General features: G+C 38.8%; 1 protein-coding gene across 7 annotated transcripts in view; it reads right to left on the bottom strand.

The window, feature by feature from the left end:
• ADD3 (adducin 3) overlaps positions 1-24,032 on the bottom strand; it is a 173,293-nt gene that overhangs the window by 60,625 nt on the left and 88,636 nt on the right. For 4 of the 7 annotated variants that reach the window (XM_065408681.1, XM_065408680.1, XM_065408685.1 and 1 more), the window contains exon 3: positions 14,431-14,532. The exons of the other annotated variants lie outside the window; for them this stretch is intronic. The gene's annotated coding sequence lies outside the window, so the exon portion shown is untranslated. The remainder of the gene's footprint in view (positions 1-14,430; positions 14,533-24,032) is intronic. 7 annotated transcript variants of the gene reach the window in all.

The raw sequence follows: 24,032 nt of genomic DNA, 5'->3' as shown, positions 1-24,032 counted from the left end.
GATGAGTTTGGGATAGCTTGGGAAAAGAAGTGGACACACTATGGCGGTGTGAAGAGAAATCTGCTCAGGCACAAATACTGAACAGCTAAACTCCCAAGTTTGCTCTGCTAAGCAAACAAAAGCATTCAAAAGAATCTGACATTAACACTGTGGCATGAATTGTTACAAAATGTCCATTAATCAAATGGTAAGTCTTCCGATACTAGTTTCCAGCACCATTTTTAGGAGTGCTGCAGTCTACTCCCTCTGCTTTATAAAACTGTTGACAGGTTAAGCAAAGAAGTGATGTGTCAGCAGTGCCATTTGTTTTCATGCAGGATTCTCTTGCACCATTTCCAGCGGGCATTTAGATAACCTAACTACTTGATTTTGTACAGAATGGAATCAAAATCTCACTATTTATAGATGGTTTCTATCATTAAAACCCAATAAATATTAAAGAAGATCATTTTACTAACACTATGTTAAGTCCTAGGTATTATATTTTACAGAATAAAAATAAATCCAATATGATTGAAGAAATATTTTATTACAATAAGCACATGTATGGTACATTACCATTTTAAGGCAGCATGGAAGAGCAGACAGGCTCTGCGCAAGGAAGATACTTAAGCATGGGAATAACTTCAAGCATGTGAGTAATCCCATTTGTTTCAATAGGATTATTCACATGCTTAAAATTACACATGATTAAGTACCTTCCTGAATAGGGGCCTGATTCACAAGAGCCGGGATCTACTCTGGTTGTGGTGGATTTTCTGCATGACCTTGGGCAATCTATTTAGCCTCCCAATGCCTGGGGGGGTTTCTCATCTGTAAATGGGGATACTACTACTTACCCATCCCTGTAAATGCATTGAGATCCCTACAACAGAAGTACTATGATTCAATATTTCACATACAGAATTTGTCAATGATCTAGGTAAACATTTACTGAATATAAACAATGTCCAAGTTTCCTTAATTTTCCCCCCCAAAATGGCTTATTGCTATTTTGATGGATTGTCACTGGTTTAATAATAGATATATTCAAATCTGCAAAGGAGGAATTGGGTTTCTTATGTACCCTCTTTATTATAGATCATGCAACTTTTGTGATTTTTATTTTATGTAAGTCAAAGCTGAAGAAGTCTCAGAACAACGTCAGGTAGTTCTAGCCCCAAATGTACATTTTAGAAAAACTTTTTAAAACAAACCAATAGAAAGATCTTCTCAAACATTTTTAGAAACTCATGTTTTAATAAAAAGAGCTGTTTTTCTTTGTTTGGATTTAAGGACTCTGATGCAGTCTTGGCAACACAAACATTGCAGCATTGTAAAAGTTTCCATTTTTGGTTCTCATGACCTAACTTATTTTCATTGTCCAAACTGAGTGAAATAGGAAAGCGAGCATCAGCAAAAAGGGAAAGCGGGAGAGACAGGCCTACATAAGATCCAGACCAAGATTTTGAACTTGATTTAGTTTGAGAGGGTTCTTGGACCCAACTCTAGTGAAAGAATAAGTTAACTCAATTTCATTCTGCATCTATAAAATATTTAAAAGATAAGTCTTTTAAAAAAGTACTATTTTTAACCTGACAATGCTGCATTATATAATTGAATGTAGCTAAAATTACCTTGATAGACAACAGTTATGTACTTTAATTCAACTTTTAACAGAACATAATTCATTGTTATCTGTCTTTGCAGTTCTATCTGTAAACGGTCACAGAACAATTTCCCTTACTCTTATGGGCAGTGAAATGTATCTAAGATTGCACCGAGATATAACTATCACAAGCGCAAGAAACAAGTTTTACCATACATTTGGTTTTAATTATGAAGATCATTCTTAGAAGCCAAGAATTCTGTTTTACAAATATATCCTCTCTAGTACCTTCTGGCCTCCTAACATCCTCTTGCAATATCTAGTTTTTCAGGCTCACCCCAAAGTCCACTCTGTAGCAGAAGAGAGGGTTTTAATAATCATGAAAATGTGCACAGTTGGTATGCTGAAAAGATTGCATTTATTATAGTAGTTAATCAAACATCCTACAGATTTTCATATGTCCCCTAAAAAGGCACCATTTTGAACTAGGAAGGATAGAAAAACTTTTATAGATTGTCTATTGTATTTCATTACTTGGATGTATTCCTTCCAGTTTTAGGGAAGCTTCTATTTGATTCCACATCACATCAGAAGTCTTTTTGATTTTATGGTGGTCTTGATTATCATTAGAAATATCTTGGCAGAAACAGCTGCTCCTTTGGTTTAATGAAGGGTCAAAAGTTGTGACGGGTGGGCAATCCAAATGACAAACATGAAGCAACTGGTACATTTTACAAATGTTTACATGAACAACTGATCTTGCACACTGCAATATGCGGCCAATTCTTTTTATAGCCCAAACCTCTGGAACGTCTCCGCTTCATAACATAGTAGCAATACTGACCTTTAACAGTTACCAGTTTAGCAACCTCATGCCCCAACTAAAGGTAACACTAATGCTTTTTTAAACACTGCCACCTATTGACAGTTTAGAGCTAGAACTCAACTGTTTAAATGTTCCCAAAGAAGGGATTTGGAAACCCAACCAGCAGTGTATTCTACAAGGGTCATTTGTAACTGGAGATCTGTGGCAAAGATAAAACTGCAACAAGTCATAGATAATAAATTCTTCAGGAAAGGGATTGTGTCTTCATGTGTATTTATACAGCACTCCACACAATGGGTCCCCAGTCCTGAGGGGGACCTCTGAATACTGCTGTATTATAAATTTTAAATAAGATGAATAAAATTCATGAAAAAAAAATCTAAATTTAAGCTGGTAAAATGTCACACTCTTTTGCAAACAGGTATTGGAGCATGTTTCTGTAAATATAAATATATTTTTGAGAATCTTGTGAAGCTGAATTACATATGAAATACAAAATAATTGTATATTTAAACATTAAATTTGTGACAGAACTAGCCAAAAGCTAAGACATTTTAAGGTAAAAATGATTAATTATATGCCCTTAACTCATACTAATAAGAAAAGGAAAGGTGGCAACAAGAGTGTTAAGGATGACTTAAGGTTTGTAATTGTAGTTTAAAACATTACTTTTGGGCTATTGGATCCAAACCCTATAGCTTCCCTTATGGGCACAACTATTTCATGGTGACTGAACGCCACTTCCAGTGCTGGCACCACCACCTATCCCCATACACAAGCCAATGGTTAGTTTGGAGTGGTGCAGGTGAACTTGGACTTGTCCTCTATATTGGAGTGAAGCATTTTATTCTACATATTTTTTAACATTACCGACTACTGTATTTGTAAACATATATTTTAAACACAAATACTAATTTAAAATACCAACTGAAAGACCATAATTATGTTAATACATAAATATTTTGTAAAAATGGATATTTGCCCTAATGGAACTTAAATCTATTTATGCGTTGGAGCGTTTCAAGAATTTAGCAGACGAGGTGGTGAAGAATTTTCCAGGAGGGCAACGAACAACCCTCACTGAACCCAAAGAGATTTGGTGATGTGTTGTAGAAACTTTCTAATCAATATGCTCTCCATTGCTTCCATAGAGATGCAGTTTGCTCCTCCAAACACAAAGTCAGGAAAAAAAAAGGTTTTGGAGGAAGGAACTCAGCGAGGGTTGAGTGGGACTGAATCCATGCCCCACCTGAGTGCAGGATGTAGAGATGCAGTGTTGAGTCCTTTTGTGCTCCTACATGTAGATTCCCTGAAAGCAGATTTTTACAAAGCAGATCCAGTGACCTTTGCCCATGCCCACACATCCCTTAAGGGTAGATTATTTGGAACTCTCTGCCTCATAGCATTTACATTAGCCTTCTGCTGGGCTGAGGAATGTTCCTTCCAGAGACAGCAGAAAGGAGGAAACAAACTTAAAAACCAGGTTTTTTGCATATATACTTTTTATATTGACCAGCGTGCCAAAAGAAAGCATCGGCTCTGTGCTTAGCAGGGAAGGACAACATCAGGAAAGTAAGGGGCTTAACCTGCATCAAGGGATATTAGGAAAATCTTTCTAACTAGAAGGGTAGTTAAGATCTGGTATAGGCTTCCAAGGAAGGTTGTAAAATACCCAACACTGGAGGTTTTAAAAAAATGGTTCGACAAACACTGGTAAGGGATGGTCTAGGTTTATCCAGTCCTACGTCAGAGCAGGATGCTGAACTTGATGACTTCTCAAGGTTCCTTCCAGACCTACATTTCTATGATCTTTAGAAGATGCTTTTGAAACTGGGATGCATTTTTAGACACAGAATGGGATTTTGATAGGTAAGTTGCAAACCATAGTAGACAAGGTTTACAGTGGACATGCTGACACATTTAATGACTGCTCAAAAACCACTGACATAACTTCATAGTTCAAAGCATCTTGCTTCACTACGTAAACAGAAGCATCCTGTTTAAAAGACAAAAAGTCACACACATACGACATTAAAATATAAAATTCCTAAGCCTGTGCCAGCTGAATTCAGTGAACAACATTGTGCTACCTTCTCAATAAAACAGAACAAAAACGTTGGGTAAGTAGGAATAACAACATTCTAGTGCGCAATGTATTTCTCTTGACTCAGCAAGTGGTTGGCTTGCTTCTCCCAGGGCAACATGGGTTCTAGCCCACGAAAGCTTATGCCCAAATAAATTTGTTAGTCTTTAAGATACCACAAGGACTCCTCGTTGTTTTTGCTGATACATACTAACACGGCTACCACTCTGAAACCTGCCACTCAGAGGGTTTTGTAGTTGCTCAAAGTACTCACAAGTGCTCTTCTGCACTGCTGTACAGGGAAGAGCCATCTTTCACCAGTCAGACTCCTACTGAGCCTTCTATTGCAAATTAAATTTGTCTTCCTTAGTGGAATCCCTGAAGGTTGATGGTAGTGCACACACTACCTCTTCTGTGGTCGATTTACACCTCCTAAGATTTCCTCGAATCATTTAAAAGAAAAAAAAAATCCTTTAACTAGTAAGCTCAGAAGCAACACAGGATGCCTTAAGAAAGTCCCAACCTTTCTTGTTCTGAATCCAGTACTACTTACATAAATGTGCATACGAATCCCAAAGTTTTGAGCTACTGATTCATTGTACTAGAGGGCTTGACCTGGTTTCTTCCCCTGGGCACCACCTTCCACTGAAGTGATTACAAATGTAAATACTACTAAGAGTTGAATGGGGGTTCTGGAATCTCATAAACCTCAATAATAGAAGATCATTTAACCTAGTTCTTACGGAAGGCAATTTAAAGTCAAATTATCAGTTTAGAGGCAGCCAGTGTAGTGAATGGAGAATACAGAATGATCAGTAGCCCAAACCAATGAGCACACGTATCTCTGAATTCTGAACAAGTGCTAAAAGCTTACTGTTAGAAGCCTTGCTAGAACACAAACAATGAGTGATACAATCAATCAGCTATAAGGAGGAAAAGTAATAATATTGTCCTCCCCACACATTTTAAACACTACAGGTGAAAGTTACTATTGCTTTCCAGAGAGATTCATTAATTATCTCGTTTTCTCTTGTAATTCTCCCTCATGTCTGGGCAAAACAAAAGATGCTCTGAAATGAGCCACACAAATAACATGCCACGTGAGCTACATGCCTGACACGCTGAGCAAAACACTCTGGACATTGCAGGGATTGCAAACGTTTTTCAGGACGCAAAACTAGCTTGACTTCACAAACCTTTTTCCTGTGATTTAAACTGTCTTCTCTCTCACCTGGATTTATTCAATTTAAAGGGGAAAAAAAAAACCAGAAGCATGTCTACACAGCTGAAGGGAAGCCTGTACCATGTGTTAGGGATATAATCCTCCTTCTAAAAGCCAGGGTGGCACAAATGGGTACCCTTTACTACATGCAGTGTACAAACTGCATTTATATTCCACTAGGGGGCCAAGATGGGGGGAGAGAAAGGATCTCTTTCACAGTCTCTCCTCAAGGAAACGCAAATCAAGCACATTAAAAGTTTGAGTTAAACTGTAAACCATTGATGTTGGATTGGTTTTGAACAAATTCATTATTTCTAACCAAATACAACCGATGGCCCCTGCTCATATTCAAACCCACAGAGAGTCACAGTCACTGCGGCTGAAGAGTTCTTCCCTAAACAATTCTTCCAGGTTATTTAGTTTTCTAATTTCCAACAGAACAGAAAAATATGTAGAAATGTTTCAATATTTATTCTATTATGTGAAAAAGTCACTGTTACTCTTACTTTTATTTTGATTATAAACAACATATGCTCATGCTAAGCCTGGAAACGAGTCACTTCAGCCTCCTTGTTAGCCTATCAGCACTAACCATTACTGGTGCATTTTAAATTGAAAGTAATTCAATTTAATTCCCATAAGAGATGGGAAATATTGTTTGAGGAGTTCAGGGTCGGTCTACTTAGACAGACATAGGGACAAATGATGCCTTCAATAACACCATTATAAATTCAAAGTAACTCCACTGACAAACTGATTTACAATCACTGTAGGATGTAAATACTTTATGTCCAGTATAAGGGGACAACAAAATCTTGTCTTTGATGATTGATGTTGCTGAGTATCAGAGTAACCCAAGTAGCCGATCCCAGATAAACATGACATTTCTAGCTACAGCAGAGGTGGGCAAACTACAGCGGCCCGCGGGACCGTCCTGCCCAGCCCCTGAGCTCCTGGCCAGGGAGGCTAGCCCACGGCCCCTCCCCTGCTGTCCTCCCCTCCCCCACTGCCGCGTGGGCAGCACTCTGGGCCACGGGGCTGCGCGCTCATGCAGGGCAGCACGGTAGCGTGTCTGGCTCCAGCTGGGAGGTGCAGCTCCAGACATGCTGCACTGAGCGGCATGGTAAGGGGGTTGGATATGGGGCAGGGAGCGGTTGGATGGGGCAGAGGTTTGTGGGGGGAACAGGAGGGACGGGGAACAGAGGGGATTGGATGGGGGTGGGGTCCCGGGGGGGCCTGTCAGGGGGCGGGGGTGTGGATAGGGGTCGGGGCAGTCAGGGGACAGGGAGCAGGGGGGGTTGAATAGAGGGTGGGGACCCAGGGTGTGGTTAGGGGGACAAGGAGAGGGGGGGGTTGGGTCAGATAGGGGCGGGGGCCAAGCTGTTTGGGGGGCACAGCCTTCCCTACCCAGCCCTCCATACAGTTTTGCACCCCAATATGGCCCTCAGGCAAAAAAGTTTGCCCACCCCCGAGCTACAGCATAAAGGAGGAAAACATTGCTCTGTCATCAGAGCTCGAGGGCACATACCACTGTCTGCTTTACAGAAGAAGAAAGCATGCTTGAGCTTTTCTCTGTTACTCTATTATTCTATTCATGCATCTGTTTTTTGTACTTCTGGAAAAATCTAACGTTGCTTTTACTTTTTTCATTGAATTAGAGATGTCCACCTTAGCCTAAGAACATGCAAAAAACCATTTACAGTATGTAGAATAGATGGACAGATGCCTGCCAAAGGTATTTGTTGTCTTTTTATTAGGGAAAAAAACACCCCAAATTAGAAGCCACATTTATAACAGGCCCCAAAAGCATTTTGGGAGACTGTGTAGTCACATAAAATCAAGGAACCCGTAGGCTTTTCTTTCATAATAATGAGGGTGCATTGTATGCTTTTAGAAAGTACTGTCTACTCCAAAGAACAACCTGTAAAGAGAATCTGATTTACGGATTAAGCTAAAGACTGTTGGAAGGAGCATGGTTGTTGGTTCATTGGTGGTGTTAGTATTTGAAACTGTATGTCCCTAGCCTGGCAGTTCATTTTGTTTGTATTTTTGGAAAGGATGGGAATGGGAGTTTACAATTGTTGGTTTTGATCATTGGGCGGTACTTTGAGTTTGGATACAAATTAATGTAGATTGGAAAGAAATAGCTAACATGTTATCAGGTTTTTGTTTTTTTTAAATTGTAGTAGTTGCACCATCCAGATTTCTACCTGTCTCATCAGTTTTATTCTCCTTCTTTGCTACAAGTTACTCAAAACTGATCAGGATTGGGATTACAAAGGAGCCACACAGAGATGAGAAGAAGCTTGTTAAATTCCACTCTATGTGGACTGACTGATATTTTTCCATGCATTTTCAATTTAACCTCAAAAGCCAGAAATCACAAATATAAAACACTCCAAACATGGTACACAAAACCCTTCCCGCACAAGTGTAGGCATACCATTAAGTTACATGGCACTTGCTGATAAGTTTGCAGTGTATTTGAGTCATTCATTTTTGTATTAATTCAAATTAATAGACTCAGAATAGATCTTTATCCTCCAAAAGCCTGATGAAACATAAGGTATTTGGAATGTGAAAAAGGCTTTTATTGCTTTGCAGGTTCATGAAGTGACTTATATTAGTTACGCTGGTGAGGATAATGTATATAACCTCAAAATATTTGCACATAGAGAGAGCATTCAAAACAATTTTCAGTCTAGCCTATTTTCATGAGGAAGAAGTAGAATTACAGGGTATATACGTTATATTCTCGAGCTCCAACTTCTTTTAGCTCATTAATATATAAAAAGAAATGGCATTCTGGCAACAACAGTTTTATGTGCAGCTAGACTTAATTTTGTTGGCAGGAGAGAAGGGTTGCTCTGGGATACACATAACATTGTGTCTGGTCTGGACTGTTTGTGCAAACTGCATACATACGGTCTGCAAATTGTCATAACCTTCCACGAGGCAGACAATTGGTCATAGAGAACGCATTCAGGTGTGATTCCTGAAGCCACTACGTAGAGCTGCTGACCAATACTAAAGCCATATGAAAGTTTATTAGGCTAAGGTGCAGCGTCCCTCATCTTAAACAATCATCCAAAGGACTGGAAGAAGAGACAGAAAGGGAATGCATTAAAAGTAACTAGAGATGAGGGCAAAGACACCCTTTCTCCCTAACTCCATCACAGAGAATACCAAGGGCTATTGGGTAGTCTTTTGGCCTTCTGATGGCCCAACAGCATATCAGCTAATAGCTATGTTAAGTTAGAAGTTCTTAATAAAAGGGTGAGACATATCAGAAAATATCACCTATAGATAATATATCTCAGGTATTTCTAAGGCATCTGTCACTGTGGTATTTCTATTTATGTAACTGATTATACAAAATCTTGGTGGACCTTTTGTAAAACATAATAGCACAACTGCAAATATGTTGCAAGCTTTAAGGAAGTTATTTATCTATAGATCACAAAGAACCTTCTTCATATACAGAAGAGGTTTGAGACATAACCAGGAAAAATACCCTCAAAACACTAACATTTCCAAATTGAAGTGCAATCATAGAATCACAGAATATCAGGGTTGGAAGGGACTTCAGGAGGTCATCTTGTCCAGCCCCCTGCTCAAAGCAGGACCAATCCCCAGACAGATTTTTGCCTCAAATTGCCCCCTCAAGGATTGAACTCACAACCCTGAGTTTAGCAGGCCTATGATCAAACCACTGAGCTATCTCTTCCAGTTAATTTAAATCCATTTAAAAACTAGAAATGGTTTAAGTTGTCCATTTCTTGGCGATTGAATAAAAAATTGGATACATACCTGGGCAATTTACATCAAAAAAGCAATTTTGCAAGTCTGATGAAGAAATTTAATGAGTAAAGCAATGGAATTTCTCTTCAGAGTTCAGCCCAAGGCATCCATCCAAAAGGCATTGAGAATACTACTTTCCACAATATTTTTCTGCTAAATATTGTAGGAGGAGAGAAGAAAAAAAAAAAAAACCAGCAAAAAAACCCTGCCTCCAAGACAACTAGTTTGTTATTGAGCCCCTATGCAATACATTAGATTTTAATGTATGATCCAACAAGCCATGCACAGCTCTCTAGTAAAAAAGGATAATAAACTTCTTTAATTCCTGAATCTCTCATATTCCTTTTCAACAATCTGTACCACAGAGTACTTGTAAATGCTGGATACTTTTTGTTTAAAATAAGGACCATTTGTGAAATAATTTTTTTATAGACTGATCCTAAACAAAAAAAATATTTTTCAGTGGAAATAAAGTAGTACATGTTTTTACAAGGCTCTTCAAGAAACTGCATTAAAGTCTGACATACGACAAAGGATGCTGGGCTAAATTTTCAAACATGGACAGCTGCCAAACGTGTCTCAGATACCAAAATATCTCATTAAAATGGCTAAGAGGTTGTATCATTATGATAAAGATTATTTAATAGATTTTGTGCTTGTGCAGGGAAAGTTTCATAAATTTAATGCAAGAAGGTGTTTTATAGGAATATATGAAGGAATTAAAATCTGTAAAACAAATTTAAGGCTGGTAGGGACAATCTTAGCGAATGAAAAGTAGTTGAACAACTGATATTTGTAGTAAACAGCATAGTTGCTCAATTTTCTAAGGGCCTAAGACGGAAGGATATCAAGCACCCAAAACTCCCAACAATTGCCATTGGGCGTTGATCTAGAAGAGTTAATCCTACCTGGACTGACTGTAGCGTTAAACAAAATAGGGAGTATACAACAAGTGGGAGTGTAACAGGCAATTACTAGAAATGGTTACTTACCTTTAACTGGAGGTTCTTCAAGATGTGTGGTCCCTATCTGTATTCCACATATGGGTACACATGCACTCCATGCACCCGAGTGAGATTTGTAGCAAGTAGTATCTGTTGGTCCGCACATCTGCAGTTGCTTCTCTTATGCTCCAAACCAAGGAAATAAAGGGTGGCATGGACTAATGTCTCTCCAGTTCCTTCTTTTACAGCAAATCAGATAGGATCCAAAGCAGAGGGGAAGAAGGGTGGCTAGCAAGACACAGATAGGGACCACACATCTTGAAAAACCTCCAATTGCAGGTAAGTAACCTCCATTTCTTCTTTGAGTGGTGGCCCCTATGTGTAATTCCCCATGTTGGTGATTAGTAAGTAGTATTCAAATAGGAGGAGGGTGCGAGAATGTAGTTGGTATGAATGTCTAACACTGCTGTTCCCACAGCAGTATCTGCTGAGGAAGCCTGGACCAGAGAGTAATTCTTCATAAAGATGTGGATGGAACTCCAGGTAGCCACCTTACAAAGGTCCAGTATTGGAACTTCTCAAACAGCTACCAGTGAAGTTGCTTGTGCTCTCATAGAGTGGGCCCTCATACTGTCCAGGGGATGAATATGTTCAGATCATAGAATAGAATCATAGGACTGGAAAGGACCTCGAGAGTTATCTAGACCATCCCGACAGATGTTTGTCTAACCTTCTCTCAAAAATCTCCAGCACCCAGTGGTCCGAGGTGACCCGCAACCAGGCCGAACGGTAGGGATGAAGACAGTTGAGGAAAGAACAGGGTGGATCCTGGCAGATGACTGGGGTGTCACCCTCGATCACACCCTCAAAATGAGTGCTTCTGGCCCCCGGGGTGCATTGCTGGGCTAGGCTGCACAATTGAGCGGGAGGAGGAAGGGCAGCAGCAGCTGCAACTAACATCCCTGTCCCTTCTCCTTGCAGACCCTGGACAAGACTGCCAAGGCCTAGGCGGCAGCCGGAACTGCTTTCTTACAGACTGTGGCGTATACATGCCTAACATGCGAAGGGTGGCCCTAATGTCTTTTAACCCAAGCATCCTTGCATCCATCTGCTCTGAAAAAAGACCGATCCCATTGAATGGGAGATCTTGGATTGAGGTCTGCATATCTTGGGAGAGGACGGTGGTCTGAAGTCAGGAGCTGCACCTCATAACCAGTGCCGATGCAACCACCCTAGCCACTGAGTCAGCCATGTCCCATGCCATTTGGAGGGAACACTGAGCCTCCGTGATGCCCTCTTCCACCAGCGCGCTGAATTCCTGGGGCAACCCCTGTGGGAGGGACTCTTGAACTTACGGAGGGAGTATCATACGTTGAAATTTATCTCCCTAGGAGATTAAAAGAAACAGATCCAATTTTTTGGCCTCTTTATTTTTGGGAGTTGAGCTGGTATGCCCTTGTTTATCTTTTTCATTGGCTGCAGAGACCACCGGTGAGCCCAGGGGAGGGTGAGTGTAAAGGTACTCAAACCCTTTGGTTGGGTCAAACTATTTCTTTCCGGCCCTTTTAAAGGTGGGAGGGATGGATGAAGGAGTTTGCCAGAGGGCCTTGGCAATTTTGAGGATACTGTCATGCACTGGTAGTGCGACACAGGCCAGGGTAGAGGCTGACAGGACATTAAACAAGGTGTCCGCCTGCTCAGCCATTTCCTCCAACTTTTTTTAAACTGAAGTGTCTGGGAAACTCCATTCGGGGTGGCAAGTTGTGTGCATATTATTTCTATTAAAGAAATAAATGGACCTAATATAGCTTCTATTGTCCAGGAGAGGGCTAGGTGGTATAGGACATACATTTCTGGGGGGAAAAACTTAAGACTGGGAGTGTGTTGGGGGTCCAACCCAGGCTGGTAAGAGCCAGAGTGTAACTCAAGTGTGGCTGGCAGGCTGCAGTTACACACAGGATATGGCTTGCATGCTGGAAGGATGTTTGTGAACAGCACAGGTGGGAGCTCCTTCAGCAAGGCATTGTAAAGAACCCCAGGTTTCAGGGCAGAGGTGACACAGCTGCTCTTTAGTCTGGATTGTACGCTGTGTGGCAAATGGCCGACGCTACTGTGGCGGGTCCCGTGCTTTTCATTAGTGTGGTGGGTTGGGGTGCCATCCCTTGCCCCCGGTGGGGGAGGGAGAGGAGTGGGGAAGGGACACAGAGTAGAGGGTGGACCCGGGGCCCAGCCCCTTCAGCATTACGGACTGCTTACCCTCTTTCTGCTTGGGGAAGGTTTCCCTTCTCCTGGTACTCCGGTTAACAACAGTACTCCTCCAACTCTAGTCAACTCTCCTTCCCCTCCCCGTCTGACTGAAACAGGGGGTTTTATTAGGTCTCGGGAGGGGCCTTAATTGGCTCCAGGTGCTCTAATTACCCTGTAGTAATCTCTCCTTAGTCCACAGGGAATAAGGCTCTGATCATCCTAGGGCTTATATACCTCTCATCTATCACTCTCCTGCTGCCCTCTGGCCCTGCTGTATTACACCTGATATGTTACAGAGGAACAGCAAACGCTATATTTGGTGGCAATATAAACCTCCTCAAGGCAATAAAGGCAGCACTGGTGTTAGTTACTGACAGAGAAAGAACAGGGGCAGGAGACAGTTCTTAAACCCCAGGAATCTTGGCATAGTTCTCCTTCATCGGGAGAAACTTCCTGAGGCAAGAAGACTAAGCTATGTTAACTATAACGACACTAAAACACAAAGTCTACACTTACTAAAAACTACTTACAATATGTATTTACAAGTATAGAAGTAGAGGACGATCATAGTGGATGCAGCAAATTCCAGCTCAGGCCATGCGGTGGTAAGAAGGAACTGGAGAGGCATTGGTCCGTGCCACCCTTTATGCCCTTGTTTTGAAGCATGAGGAGAGCAACTGCTTATGCATGGGCCAACAGACACTACTTGCTATAAATCTCCAGTCTCAGGTGCATGGAGCACATACATATTCATGTGTGGAATGTATATAGGGACCAGTCCTCAAACAAGATCAGATACCTACGGAACTAAAAATATTTCTAAGGTTTCTGGCCATATCTTGCTAAATTATCGCTTCTAAACATGAAGGTAACCAGTTCAAAGCCTGAGATTCTATGATACTTTATGTATTATACCCAAGAGAGGTCTTAAGCAAGAAACTGAAAGTTAGTCCTTATTTTGCAATAATGACAATAAATCCATCATCCATGCATTCAAAAAGCATGTTAGTGCCCTTTCTCTAAAGAAAATAATAAAAAAGTCTTAGGATTATGCAGAATCAGAATAGCACAACAGAAAATTACTATGAAAGATGTACAGAAAATATAGAAGGGCTCCCACAATAGTAAAGCCTGTGCTTCTGTCTGTTAACATCAGTTTACAAAGTTTCCATGGGAACCTGCTGCTAACATATGAATGTACTTGTTACATTATATTTTGAACAGAAATTCCTTTGTGAAAAAGGCCCGCAACCAGTGCCAACCACCTAATGAAATAAGAATGACCATCACTATGCCCAACAGAGCAGAGACATGACACACTGTATCTCATGGTACAGCTACCGCTATAGATTTGTTTTATATGCCCATACTGAATTGAAGATGATGTACACAGTGACTTTTAAATACTTTTTCCTGCATCAAGAGCCTGATTTTGCTCCCCATGAAGTCAACTGGGAAAGTCCCAGGATTTCAGAACTGATCTCTAACAGCCTGATCCAGTACCCATAGAAGTCAGTGAAACACCTCCCACTTACTTCAATGGACTTTGGATTAGGACCTAAATGAGCAACCTAGTATTAGTGTGTGGACAGTAACCCAAATTACATCTAGCGATCCCACAATATTAAAATATTTGCAAAAAAAATTAAACAGAAATTTTCTTTTGATGATGTGTATGCCAAACAAACACAATGTAAGACAGAAAACTAGTCTCCTTACCTTAATTTTTATTTCTTATAATGGAAGGCATCCACTGGTCTGGACATTACTCATGGATTAGATCTGTTCATTCCACCACAATGCAGGCAGAAAAATTCTACCCTGGAAGGAGATGTGGTATGAAATTTCAGGAGGATTGGTTTTGTTTTTGTTAGTTAAGGGTATGTGTCTATGTGCAAACTGAGATTGCAATGTGAAACAAGCTTCAACTTTAACTTTCTTTAAAGAGCAGTTCTACCCTGAAGAAAGCATCTATATAAAAATGACAACTTTTTATTCAAGAGATCCACTTCACATGGGTATAATATGGAGTCCCTGTCTCTTTATTGTATTGACTAAAATGTGCTTTCACTACATTTTACTCCTTGTGAGTCTGCATAGGCAGAGCAAACTGAATTCTTTTCCTTGTGGTGCATCATCAGCGTTGTTTACTAAATTCCACTCATTTGTGTCTGTGCAAAGTCATTAAAGATTATGTGACTTCTTCAGGGTAAAAAGTGTAAGAGTAATTAGCCTTGTAGACTCTTCATTGCTAGTAATGGTGCATGAGACGGAAAGAATTCAGTTTGACTTTCTGATCCCAGGTGGAATTTGAGGGGCTGGTAATTAGAAGAGATTCTGATTTCTGTATCAAATGTGCTCAATTACACATCGATACATACACCAAAAATGAAATCTCATTACACCATTTATGTAGTCAGAGTCATTCTTCAAAATGCAATGAGAATTCCATAAAATAATAGTTATTGTGTTTTATTTTCAAAAATAATGAATTTAGATGGTCAAAAAGGAAAAAAAATAAAACTTTTCTTTGCCAATACTCTTGAATTACTAAGTTTATTTTTATCGTTTTTACTACAGGAAACTATGACAGGAAGCTCTCAAAGTTCAACATAAAACTAAGTTTTTGCTTAATATTTGAAAAACAATGGTTAAGGCTGTTACACACTATTGCTACTGATTACTGAATTAATTCAGTATCCGAATTAATGCATCCAAAGAAGTGGGTTGTAGCCCACGAAAGCTTATGCTCTAATAAATTTGTTAGTCTCTAAGGTGCCACAAGTACTCCTGTTCTTTTTGCGGATACAGACTAACACGGCTGCTACTCTGAAACCTGAATTAATTCTGAAGACTAGCCAATGCTTTCTTTCGGGATAATACTCAGAACAAAGTACATATTGGGGTTAGTTATGACACTTGTTGTTCTAATACTTTAATAGCCTATTGTTCACTCTTGGTTGCCTCAGCAAGATAAAACATTGAAAAAAAGAGCATTTCCTGACAGGAAGTGAATTCCCACTGTGTGTCACAGAACTCCAGCCAAGATCTCTGCTTCACAGAAGGAGTGGCAGCCCTCTTCTGTGATTGCAGAATGACAAAGAAATCATATTTTTTGTTTATTAAACAAAATATGTAGTCTGTGGATACTGCAGCTCAAGATGCAAATTGCATTGTATTCTGCATGACTTACCATTCAACTACAGTTATGCTACCAATCCTGTCGATTAATCACAGTTAACTCACGCGATTAACTCAAAAAATTAATCGTGATTAAAAAATTGCAATTAATCGCAGTTGTAATCGCACTGTTAAACAATAGAATACCAAATGAAATTTATTAAATATTTTTGGATGTTTTCCTACATTTTCAAATATATTAATTTCAATTACAAAGTGTACAGTGCTCACTTTATATTTTTATTACAAATATTTACACTGTAAAAATGATAAAAAATAGTATTTTTCAATTCACCTCATACAAGTACTGTAATGCAATCTCTATCGTGAAAGTGCAACTTACAAATGTAGATTTTTTTTGTTACATAACTGCACTCAAAAAACAAAACAATGTAAAACTTTAGAGCTTACAAGTTCACTCAGTCCTACTTCTTGTTCAGTCAATCACTAAGACAATCAAGTTTGTTTACATTTTACAAGAGATAACGCTGCCAGCTTCTTATTTACAATGTCACCTGAAAGTGAGAACAGGCGTTCACATGGCACTTTTGTAGCAGGCATTCCAAGTTATTTACGTGCCAGATTGCATACGAATGTTCAGCATCTTTCATGATTCAGCCACCATTCCAGAGGACATGCTTCCATGCTGATGACGCTTGTTAAAAAAAAATGTGTTAATTAAATTCTGACTGAACTTCTTGAGGGAGAATTGTATATCTCATGCTCTGTGTTTTACCCACATTCTGCCATATATTTCATATTATAGCAGTCTCAGACGATGACCGGGCACATGTTGTTCATTTTAAGAACATTTTCATTGCAAATTTGACAAAATGCAAAGAAAAGACCAACGTGAAATTTCTAAAGATAGCTACAGCACTTGATCCAAGGTTTAAGAATCTGAAGTGCCTTCCAAAATCTGAGAGGGACGAGGTATGGAGTATGCTTTTGGAAGTCTTAGCAACACTCCGATGCGGAAACTACAGAACCCCCCCCCCCCCCAAAATGAATATCAACCTTCTGCTGGTGGCAATGTGACTCAGATGATAACAGTGAACATGTGTCAGTCTGCACTGCTTTGGATCGTTATCGAGCAGAACCCGTCATCAGCATGGACGCATGTCCCCTGGAATGGTGATTGAAGCATGAAGGGACATATACATCTTTAGCACATCAGGCACGTAAATATCTTGCCATGCCGGTTACAACAGTGCCATGCGAATGCCTGTTCTCACTTTCAGGTGACATTGTAAACAAGAAGCGGGCAGCATTATATCGCCTGCAAATGTAAACAAACTTGTCTGAGTGACTGGCTGAACAAGAAGTAGGAATGAGTGAACTTGTAGGCTCTAAAGTTTTACATTGTTTTGTTTTTGAGTGCAGTTATTTTTTGTACATGATTCTACATTTGTAAGTTCAACTTTCATGATAAGGAGATTGCATTACAGTACCTGTACAAGGTGAATTGAAAAATACTATTTCTTTTGAGTTTTTTTCAGCACAAATATTTGTAATCAGAAATAAATATAAAGTGAGCACTGTACTCTTTTTGTTCTGTGTTGAAACTGAAATCAATATATTTGAAAATGTAGAAAACATCCCAAAATACTTAATAAATGCTATTCTATTATTGTTTAACAGTGCGATTCATTGCAATAAATTTTTTTAATCGCTTGACAGCCCTAATAAATATATCAAAATGCATCCCCAATTATAGTTATCCTCCGTACATTACATTTCAGGATTAAGCTCAGACCTGACTATTTCTAGAATTTAGTGACAATCATTCTCAGCCTAAAATTATTTCTATACGATAGTCTGCTATCCTTTCTAGAATGCTAAAATATTAGATGTTATCAAAGTTACAGCGAAATTATTGGTACTAAATAGCATTTATTTATTCATTCATGGTGTGCCTTTTTAGTAGGTAACATTGCTTCTGTAATAAATTATACGTAACATATGCTGTACATAAGTGCTCAGACATGATGCAGGGCATGGAATAAATACCTAAACAGACAAATTAATCCAACAGTATAGTAACTATGATAAGATCAAAAAAGTTGCTTGTTACAAATTTTCATCATACACTCTCTTCCAATTAACAAGAACTTTAAAGATAATTAACATCCTGCTAACAAGACATCTGACTCTCTGCCATAATATAGTAATAATGAAAATGTGCTCTGTCTCCATCAAATTTACCAGAACATTTTTTAAGGGTTTGTCCTCCTATTGATATGCACACATGACTCATTAGTTTTAATGAGAATGAGAATGAGGCAAATGCAATTAATGGCAGAATAAAATCCAGGAGATTGCGTAACTAAATTGCACCATGCCTGAGATGTAGCATGGACTTCTAAAGAAAGCAAACTTTCTGCAAGATAATACTCTTGCTGGAATTCTGCACCACTGCGCAGTGCAGAATTTGCACAGAATTAGTGTTCCCTGCAGATTCCTTCTCCCCTTCCCTCCCCCCAAGAATTTATTATTTCCACCAAAATTCTTCCTTTTTCTGTTTTTTCCACCCGGGGTTGACAGCAGGAGCCCCAACCATACATGATTATAATTGTGTTTTTTGACAAAACAAAATATGCAGCATTTTAAAATATCGTGAGGAGAATTTGTAATCTTTTGGCACAGAATTTCCCCAGGAGTAAAGGTAACTAACAGAGAAAATTCTTTCACAGAAGATTCCCAATCAGTGTCCTCTACCTACACTGCAGTTTAGAACCTCAGACCTTTGGGTAGCGAAGACACTCCTATGCAGCTTTTGTTTCATGATGAAATTATGGCCAATCAAACCAAATGGTGAAACTCTGGGCTTTCAGGCAATCCTACAAGTTACAATTACAAATGCACACACACTGTATATTTTAAAAAACGGATTCACCCCACAGCAAACATCATGACATGTAAATTCCTGCTTCTGTAACCATGTAAATGTATTGGCAGGATGGTAGGGTAAAGTTCACCTCTCAGGCGGCTTCCTCAGCACCAATCAGCAAAGTCTAGTTATGTCAATTTATGTCACTTTCGGTGCTCAGTGAGGCAAGGAAATGGATTAGAGTGCTAGACTGTGGAAACAATGCTAAACAACTATGCCAAAACTGAGTATCAAACTCCCAGGCTCAGCTTTATATGCCCGACTTCATAAAAGTTAATGGAATAAATGAAGTTTAAAAAACGCAATATAAAAAGTAAAACCTATTTCCAGATGGTGAAACAAGATTTGCCTGTAGGAAATACTTTTTAAATAGAATATATTTTTGCAAAGAGAAATATGTAATTTTAAATGCAGTTTTACAAGAAAAATCTAGTTTAAAAGACATTAAAAAAAGTTTTTAGAATCTGCTCACGACACAAGAACTAAGGAAATATAAATGCATGATATTACTTACAACACTCAAGGCCATTAAAAAACCCTCCATACATACAACTTTCTCTTATAGTTTTAAATCAAAACATACCCCTCTGATAAGTCCCTATTTATAGTGCCACGTATTATGTAATTTTGATTTAGTTCATGATATATTCTGGTTTTACTCAGTTTTAAACACATCCATTGATTTATAATCAATCGTTCAACTGTAAAACTTAAAGGTACCTTCAATAACTCATCACTGTATCATATCACAACTAAATCCTTTTCTGAACATATAGTGTGGAAATACACATCTTAATGTACTCCAAAACAAGAGCCCCATCTAGCTCCTACTGAAGTAAAAGCTTCCATTGATTGAAATGGAAGCACAAGCAGGCGCCATGTTCCCAAACCCCCCCACAATGAACAGTAACAATAGAGAAAAAAATCATAGCAGAAGAGGTAAACATATATTAACTGAATACTGATTGCATGGGGAAAATAATTCAGATACAAAAATTCAACTCACCATTCACCTAACTACATCGAGGATGAAAACAAAAAGGTTTGAAATAGAAGAGAATCAAAATATGCTTCAAACAACTTTCTGCTGCATCCTTCCCCAACTGCTCTGTGACATACACAGCAGCAACAGCACAAAAGCATCTTTATGGCAGGAATAAAAGAGTCTTTAAATGCTCCTTTTATTTTTTATTGAATGAACCCACTCTTACACAAAGTTCATGACACAATGTCTCAAGCTTCAGTATTGCCAGATCATGGAGTTATCAGTCTGCTAATTCTGGTAAATTACAAACAGAGCAATCTGAAGTATGTACAAAATTTCTATATTGGATCAAGTAATTAAATTGTAATCAAGTGGTTGATTAAAAAGATACCAGCATTTTATGATACTTAGCAGTCAGTAAAATGTTTACAAATGTTCTTCTGATTATTTTTTTTTTCCAAAACAACAAGAGCTTCACCCCTACTAACTGAAAACACTTCTCTCTTTCAGAGCCACTTTCTTGCATGGAGAAACTAAGGAGTTTACTGAGATACAAAGCCACAGACTCCTCCCAACTACAGTATTAATCATTTGTGTGGTTTACAGTTGCCATAGAATTAACAAATGTATACTACCTATGTTTGTTTATACAGAAGCACATTGCAACAGACATCCCATTGCTTAAAAATAATAGAGCTGCAGTTTAAACGGATATCATGTAGTGTGGCAATTCTGAAGAAACCTTGCCCTAAAGATGACCTTTATGATGATTTTTCAAGCTATCGAAAGTATATGCAAAAAAGCAAGGGTGGAGCACTTTCAGGAGAAGAACCCACTACTACAAGACTCTCAGAATGCAAATTCATTTGCAAGCTTGGCAGGCAAATAATGCTACCAAGTATTGATGTGATCTACAGGAACGTCCAGCTGCAAGCACACCAGGACACTGGAAAATTCCCCATCTAAAAATGTGGGCTTTTGCTCGTAACCTCCATCAATTCTTAGGAGAAGTGCATTTTCCCACTTTTAAACCTTTAAGGTAGGCAGATAGGGCATTAGAAGAAAACGGTCTAGGAAAGGATTGACAAGAAGGTTGCACAGAAATTGGTCCATTTCTAAGTTGAGCCTTTCCAGGTTTCACATGCCCTTCGCTGCAATGAAAATTTCATCTTGTCTGCAAAATTTTGTAGTGCCTTCAAGTCAACAGGAACACAAACATGTTACCAGCAACTAAAATAAATACAGTAGTTCTTTTATATGTTAATACTTACCAGTAAAGCAATATACAGTATTTGTATTTATCAGACAAAATATACATAATAAATCAAACTATTCTTTATTTTCAGGATTGTCTGATAGGAGTTTATAAAAACAGAACACATAAAACAAGACAAAAAAAAGGCAAAGCTTTCTGGTGAAAACTCCCCAGATACATATCATTCCAAAGCAAACAATTTTTGTTTTAAAGCAAAGAACTGTTCTTTATTTCCCAAACACCACCCACTCTTCCAAATAAACAAGTGATCCAACGTTGCGTAAGAATTTTAATTGTTTCCATAACTCTTATTACCTGCCAAAAAAGTACTTAACATGAGATATCCACTACAGCGGGCTCAAAAATATATGCATGTTTAAAATAAAATAATTCTGTATCTGTACATAAGCTTGTTTTACATAAGGACTTTAACTTTGCACAGATAATTCACTTTGTTGTGACTTTTTAAAAAAGCTTTATTCTATCTATTATTTACTATTACTAACCTGGACATGCTTAATCCTACTGTAGTTTTCCACAATCTTAAAAACATTTTGGTCCAAATTCTGCCACCCCTACTCACAGTAAGTAGCACCTCACACTGCAAGCCGTCCCAATGGGACCTCCTGTGGTACAAGGCGCTACTCAACACAAGCAGCTGGGGACATATTCTAACATGAAATGCTTATAAAGCTTAAAGTTATTCAGATTCATAAGACCAGGTCTACACTAGAAACTATTTTCTGAACACAAATGTCAGTTGGAGGAGGGGGTGATTTTTTAAAAAAAAATTACATTTCATACCAGCACTACATTGCATCTACACTAGATATTCTAGTATAGATGCAATTTTACCATGAAAAATGTTTTTGCCAGTATAGCTTATTTCATTTGGGAAACAAGAATAAGCCATACTGGCAAGCCTTTTGTAATGTAGACTAAGCCTAAAAATCCCTCCGTTGCAAGATTAATTTAAACAATTTTATAGACAGTGGGGAAAATGACTTTGGGAGCTACAGGGTGGAAACTAGCAAAATATTGTCTTTACAATACATATCAGATTTTTCCACTGAATTTTAACACTAAATCAGCACGTCACAGATTCTCACACCTTCAGTGTTTGGAAGCTGCTCTTGAATCCACTTTTTGATTTGTGATCTGTTGAGAGAGGGTTGACAAGCCTTTGGTTTGGCATGCAGTGTTGTTGATAATGTGCGGCTTTCCGATCCCATGATAATATTAAAATCCCCTGACTGCTCTCTGAGTACAGAGCATTCCTGACTTTAAACAATTAAACTTGTGTGACTATCATATCTAAATGTAGTAGGGTCATCACATTGCTATTACTGCTTCAAAGCTACAAATGTAAGGGCATGATTTTCAAAACTAACTACTAATTTTGGATGCCCAACTCAAGACACCCTAAAGCTGCCTTATTTTAATAAAGTGTTGAGTGCTCACCCTCCGCAAGTCATACCTCTTTAAGGTTCTTCAAGATGGGCACCCAAAAGTCACTAGGTACCTTTGTAATGCAAAAACTCTAGCCAAGATTTTCAGTTTTTATTTAATAGCATGGGTTCTTAGAGTTCAGGAGAGATGTTTGTATGTTGTATTTCTAGCCAAATAAATATATAATTTCAGTAATCTTGAATTGTTACTGCTGAAAAAGTCTATGTTGTTTTCAAAGTCTAAAAAACTTGCCTTTCACAGCTGCAAAGGAAATGACAAGAGAAGAAGGAAAAACCACAGTCAGTATATATCAGCAATTAATTCCATCCACAACCGCCCAGCTGTTTGCACATAGAAGAATCAGCCTGTTTCCTTTAGGGACTTTTGCCACTGAAAACTGATATTGCACTTTCAGAGACACAAGCTGTTTGTAACATGTTAGGAATGTGCACTAGATCACACAAAGTTGAAGTAGAAATGAAATCCAGATCTGGTTTTCTTTACAGCTTGCCAACATATTGCATATCTACATTAAGATAAAGTTATCCCATCCCTTTCCTTCCATTCCTCCAGATAAGAATGGAAAATTGCCAGCAAAGTCAGATTAAGTGTCTAGAATGGACACTATTGTGATTTACTGGCAAAGACAAGGTGCAACATTCTCAGGAATCCACATGTCCATGGCATGTTAAATTCAGCCAAGACATTAGTATTTTATAGCTCATTGCCAAACTGGTCGATTCCAGGACATCTCATTACAGTACAGAAGTTTATGTGGAACCAGTACTTTTACCATGAAAATGCAGGTTCTCTCTGGTTAGCATACACAGCCATGTTATACACAGTAAACAATACTTTGTCCCATTGGAACAAATTCACTATGCTCTAAATGTAGTGTACCTTTTTATTTAATAACATAGAATCATAGACTTTAAGGTCAGAAGGGACCATTATGATCATCTAGTCTGACCTCCTGCACAACGCAGGCTACAGAATTTCACCCACCCACTCCTGTATCAAATCTGTGTTTGAGCCATTGAAGTCCTCAAATCATGGGTTAAAGACTTCAAGGTGCAGAGAATCTTCCAGCAAGTGACCCGTGCCCCACGCTGCAGAGGAAGGCGAAAAACCCCCAGGGCCTCTGCCAATCTGCCCTGGAGGAAAATTCCTTCCCGACCCCAAATATGGCGATCAGCTAAACCCTGAACATGTGGGCAAGACTCACCAGCCAGACACCCAGGAAAGAATTCTCTGTAGTACTCAGATCTCACCCCATCTAAAATCCCATCACAAGCCATAGGGCATGGGTTTTATCTCCACAAGCATGGGTTCTTAGAGTTCAGGAGAGGTACACACTGCGCTATTACTCATGAGAAGAAGGCCTAGAACAAACTGTTGGCAGTAAGGAAACATTTCATTTTCACAATTTCAAGGGGCAATGCCAAGCAGTAAGAAGTAATTGTCAAAATGCGCTCTCTCAATTTGAGAGAAGTGTCCTTTAATTTTAAAATATCAATAGGTACTAGCTTGTATGTTTTACTGGATTCATAGTTAGGTGAACT

Source organism: Emys orbicularis, chromosome 7 (assembly GCF_028017835.1).
Source record: "Emys orbicularis isolate rEmyOrb1 chromosome 7, rEmyOrb1.hap1, whole genome shotgun sequence".
Lineage (NCBI taxonomy): Eukaryota > Metazoa > Chordata > Testudines > Emydidae > Emys > Emys orbicularis.
The sequence above is the reverse complement of the archived record's forward strand: the minus strand, read 5'-3'. Positions and strand labels throughout refer to the sequence as shown.